The sequence below is a fragment of the Spinacia oleracea genome, chromosome 6 (genome assembly GCF_020520425.1).
Source record: "Spinacia oleracea cultivar Varoflay chromosome 6, BTI_SOV_V1, whole genome shotgun sequence".
Classification (NCBI taxonomy): Eukaryota; Viridiplantae; Streptophyta; class Magnoliopsida; order Caryophyllales; family Amaranthaceae; genus Spinacia; species Spinacia oleracea.
Window position 1 is genome coordinate 127,199,710 of NC_079492.1, and position 6,067 is coordinate 127,205,776.

A 6,067-nucleotide genomic window follows, 5' to 3' on the forward strand; every position below is an offset into this window, starting at 1 on the left:
TATGCCTTATTGATCCTGTGATGACCCATTTTGGTGAGCAATCTCTAAGGATCAGTAAGCTTTGCAATCTACAGGTTTGAAGATGATGCATCATTGGGATCGGGATTAGAGAGCTTGTATTTATTTTGTCTTGCTAAGTGATTTTTGGGTTTTGTTAATTTGGACTTTAAACTTGTCGTACTATTTACATTTCCTTTTTTTCGTCGATTGGTTTTTGGGATTAAATCTGTAATGGATTATTTATAAACCTAAAAGTTAGTTTTATGTTTTCCGCTGCAAAATTCTGAATAAGCCGTTACGTTTTCACACGGGCGATAATGCCTTGATAATTCTCTACGTTTTATATTAAAAGGTTATTTTAGAAAAGAGAGAATTGTCGGGGTGTTACGTATAGTTATTTATAGTTAAATAAAATTTATGAATTTTAGTAATAAATATATATTTAATGTATATTTTTTTAAAATACATTCTAAATATTTTAATAATTTATGCAATCAAACATTTTTAGAATCATACTCCGCAAACGATTTGAAAACACTTTTGTTTTTCGAAAAGTACTTCTAATCGGGTTTAGACTCGAATACTTTTAAAATTAGAAAAAGAATCCTAATCCTAGCCCGATTGTATTCATAAGCCCATAAATTACCTAAGCCCCAAATAAACCCCCTTAAACCCCAAATAAATCCGCACAACTAATTCTCTCTCCTCCCTCACCAAAAATAACGTACACTCCTATTTTTCTCTCTTCCTCTTCACTTCTATCTTTCATGTGAGCTCTCTCCTGCTCTTGCCTTGCTTCCCTTGCACGCCACCACCACTAGCGCACGCCACCAGTCGCGCCGCCACCACCACTAGCGCACGCCACTAGCCGCACCGCCGCCGACCGTACCTGATGTCGCGCTCTGTCTGCCGTCGGCCAGCCTTCCTCTCTCTCTCTTCTTTATGGTTAGTTCTTAAACCCTTAAACTAATTAATGTTTTTAATTATGTTTTAATAATTTAATTCATGTTTTCTTGAGTCAAATTTATAGTTTTTATGATTTAATTATGAATTTCAGATTATATATTTTACATAATTAAATTATTAATTTTCAGATTCTATAATTTGATTAAAATAAGAGTTTTAAATTATTAAAGCATGAATTTTTAGGGTTTTAATAGTTTCAAAACATGGTAGGATGATTATAGATTATTAAAGTTATTGTTATTACGGTTCTATGCATGTTAATTAGGTTTTGGCGAAGTTTTAAATTATTTTATATTGCTTGAAATTGCAAGGGGCATGTTTTATGGGAGTTTATGACAATTTGTGACCATTAGTGTAGTAATCACTAGGCTAGGAGTTTTAGTAATTAAGTTTTGACATTGGGGAATGTTCTAAATATGTTTAGGAAGGGTTTAAAGTACTCTAATTTTGCTGTAAATTCATGGAGGTTTGATATGAACTTATATGGGTTGTTTAGGTGGAGAATTCTCTGTAGGCGACTTTTGAGTTGTTAAAGTGGCCTCCCAATTTGTTTACACAAGGTACGTACGTACCTATGTGTTTGTGGATGTGGTACTATGAGTAGAAACCATGTTGAATTTATTCATGAACTTGATTATGTTGGAAATTGCATGTTGGTGCCGTTGAATAAACATGTTGAGCATGAGGATTATATTTTGAGATTTATATTATTTTAGCATGATTGATTTATGGAAGCATGTTGATTGGGAACTTATATTATTTATATATTGGCATGGATCTTGATTGATCGTTGTTCCCTTTTTAGTATTTCACTACTTTATGAGGACCGTGGACCTTGTTTAGTAAGTTGATATTTACACCTATGGAAGGTAGTTAATCTTTGGTAAAGGAAGGATTGAATTAATTGGTATTAATCCTAGATTGAAAGTGTGTGATCACTTATTAAATTCCAAGATAAAAGAAGTTGTGATTACTTGTTGATTATGCTATTTATGTTGTTGATGAATCATAATAGTGTTAATTGGTAAATCATGTACAATAAAACCGGATAGCAATAGCTTTAGATTGTGCACGTCTGAAGTGACGGACAATTAGGAGTTGGAGTTCATGGTGGTACCCCATGGCTTTTTCTGGGACCGGGATTGATCACCGTGTTCTATTTTAATTAAAAGGTTCCTCGATATCGTAGGTCATAGGAATACAGTGTCGCGCCCGTATTCTGTCTTCCAAAAGGAAGACTATTTCAGTTAGACAACTCAGTCCATTGACTAGTCCATCTAAATGAACTATTATTCAAAGCTAGTATAGTAAAAGTTGTATGTGAGTCTTTATTTGTTAATTATTATGGTTTATTATTTATTAGTGTCATGTTAGGTTTGTTCATTTATTCGTATCATGTTAGGATTATTATTATTTAGTATGTAGTACTCAGCTTTGCTGATTATTTTGTTTGTGTGTGTTGATTATGGGTATGCCTTATTGATCATGTGATGACCAATGTTGGTGAGCAGTCTCTAGAGATCAATAAGCATTGTCCATTTACAGGTTTGAAGATGATGAATCATTGGGTTCGGGATTAGAGAGCAGAATGGCAATGAGAGTGGTAACCAGGGAAATTCGGGATTTAACCATTCAGGGAATTAAGTTTCGAAGCCTGTAGGGGCGCAGCGCAACCAGGGAAGCCACAATAAGTCTGCTAATGAGAATAACAACTACAACAAAAGGCTCTGGGTAAACTGTTCGTGATGAGCCGAAATGAAGCTGAACGATCTGCTGACGTAATTTCTGGTACTTTTTCTATTAACACTGTGCTAGTTCAAACGTTATTTGATTCGGGGGTGACTTATTCTTTTGTTTCGTCCTCTGTTGTTAAAAGTCTGAAGTTAGTAGATTTTGAAGTGATTGATTTACCTGTTAGTATGCCTACTGGTGTAACCATAAGGTGTACCAAATTGTTTAAGAACTTGCCTTTGAAGATAAAAGACGTACTGCATTTTTCCTTCTAATTTGATAGAGTTTAATCTGGGGGACCTAGATGTAATTTTGGGGATGGACTGGGTGAGTTTGTACAAGGCCAAAATAAACTGCGAAATTCAGAAAGTAAGTTTAAGAAACCCTACTAGGAAGTTGACCTCATACAAGCGTTTTGAGAAGTCCAAGAGCTTTGGGTTGATTTTTTGCAATGCAAGTGAGGAAATTGATTAAGAAGGGGTGTGAGCTATTTTTCTATAGTGTGCTAGATGTGAGTAAAGAGGTTGGGGTGAAGATAAATGATGTTCCCATTGTGAATGAATTGCAGGATGTATTTCCTAGTGAGATTGCAGGTATGCCACATGCTAGAGCCGTTGAGTTCACTATAGAATAGTTCCTGTAACGACACCTATATCTAAAGCACCATATAGAATGACACCTCTTAAAATGAGCTAATTGAAGACACAGTTGCAAGAGTTGTTCGATAAGGGGTATATTAGGCCTAGTGCATCATCGTGGGGAGCTCCTGTGTTGTTTGTTAAGAAGAAAGATGGGAGTATGAGGTTGTGCATCGATTATAGGGAGCTTAACAATGTAACCATCAAGAACAAGTATCCTTTGCTAGGATAGATGACCTATTTGATCAATTTAATGGGGCAAGTGTGTTCTCGAAGATTGATTTACGTTCGGGGTATCACCAGTTGAGGGTAGCTGATAAGGGCATACCTAAGACTGTATTTAGGACTCTTTATGGTCATTATGAGTTACAGTAATGCATTTTGGGTTAACCAATGCACCTACCATATTTATGGACTTGATGAATATAATTTTCCACGAATTCCTAGATAAGTTCGTTGTTGTATTCATTGATGATCGATGTACTGATTTATTCAAAGAATGAGAAAGAGCATGATGAACACGTACTTGAGGGTTATTCTGGAGACGCTTAGGAAGAATCAGTTGTATGCCAAGTTCTCTAAGTGCGAGTTTCATTTGGAGAAAGTAGCATTTTTGGGTCACTATGTGTCAAATGAAGGGTCTCTGTAGATCTTGTGTAACGCTCCGACCTCTAATTCACATAATTAAGCAGCGAAATTCACCTAATTCGGTCGGGACATTACAGCCGTAACTCCCTCTTTGGAATTAGAGCACTATCACCAATGTGTGAAGAAACCCCACTCACCACTCTCTCTCTACCACTTTCTTACTCCTCCACATCATTTTCCTCACAAACAATTTTTTTTTTTTTTTTTTTTTTGTAAAACCTATCCCACCAATGTACTAAAAAAAACCACTCACCAATCTTATTTTTACTATTCACTATACCCCACTACACTTTCTATCTCCCACATACTCCATCTATTTTATATTTATTTTATGTCCATTTAAATTAATAGCTTAATGATTTCAAACACTTAAGGTAAATAATTGTAAGTTAATTATTTTTTTATATTTTTATTTTCTTTAAATTTGTATTTTTTTAAATTTATATTTACTTTATTGTACGAAATATCTGACTTATTTGTACTATTATCTGACTAAAGGGGAAGCATTTAGAGAATATGGCAGCATGTGGGCTCCACTATTTGCACACAATCACATGCAAATGGCACTCACGAGGAGTTTTGTTTTAATTTTGTTCGTGAGCCATTTTGGTGAGATTTTTTTAACTCGTTGGTGTGGGTCCGTGAACAATATTATACTCACCAAATTTTGTACGTGAGTAATTTTTTTTAGCTGATGGGAGTGCTCTTACAAAGCAACTATCAATCATAAGCTATTAAAACTCCAAATTAATATAATAATCCTTTACATCCCAAAATAAAAGTATTACTAAAAGTTTTTAATTAAACTATTAAAAACATTAAGCATAAACTAGGTGAATAATATTAAAGTGAAATTCCTCGCCACTAATCGTTTCCATCTTCCCCCGTGGTACCTAAAACAGAAAAGGTGATGAAGACGAGGAGGTTTTTAGAATCAGATATGGGAGAGGAGGCCATGAGGATAGGGAGTAGGTGGTTGCTTCTCACTTTGAAAAACCTAAGCATCTTTTGTTTCTCTTTTTCCTTTTTTTTTTTTTTTTCTTTCTTCTCTTTAGGATGTTTTTTCTCTCACTAGAGTTTATCTCCCTACCAATTTTTTTCCGATATTTTATACATATGTTAGTCCAAAATGTAAATTTGTAAATGGATTGTCGTTTAACTCAAGACATCCCTTTAAAGTTTAGTGTATCGCTATTCGACGTCCGCGTACGCTAAAAACGCCCTCGTATTAAATATGAAAGTACGATTCTACCCTTATAAAAATTAGCCCACCTTTCTTCAACTTTCCGTTTTCGGAAGACTACTCAAAATTCCGGCCATATTTCCGGCAACTTCCACCATCACCTCCACCATCTTCACTCATCACTCCCACCATCTTCTTCACTCATCATCGTCGAAGCTATGAATTTTCTTTTATCACTGTCGTAGCAGGTTGCCACCCGAAACTATTTTTCATGATTTTTACAAACATTTTCATTAAACAAATTTAGAAAATATAAATTATTAAACAAAAATCGAAAAAGAATTTTTTTAAAAAAATCAGAAAACCCGGGGAGGGGGAACGAAGAACAAAAACAGGGGAAGGGGGTGCCGCCCATGTTTGGCGGCCACCACCATGGTTGTGCCGCATATCTTGAGCAGCCTGGCCATGGTGGCAGCCACCAAACACGGGCGGCAGTAAACTTTTTTTAGCGGAGTGGGCGCGAAGTGGTGGTCGACGGCAGGGGAGAGGTGAAGGGGAGGGAGCCGCCCAAAAATAGCGGAGGAGACCATGGCTCAGCCGCGCAAGACCTGCGGGTGGGCCATGGTTTCCGCCGCTAATTCTAGGCGTTTCAACCTTGGTCTGGGCCGCCTTATTTGGGCGGCACTCACGTTCGACAGGAATAAAAAAAAATCGTACCTGATGCAGCTCCTCCTCCTCGCTGATGCGTCGGTGTGCTCTGTACTCCTCTGATTTGCTGCGCCTCCTGCGTGTCTCTGCTTACGCGCGAGCTCTGCTCCTCCTCCTCTCTGCTCTCCCCTAGTTTTCCGATGGTTTAGTTTTTTTTTTTAAAAATGGCAAGCAAGTATAGCAGAGCAAGGGA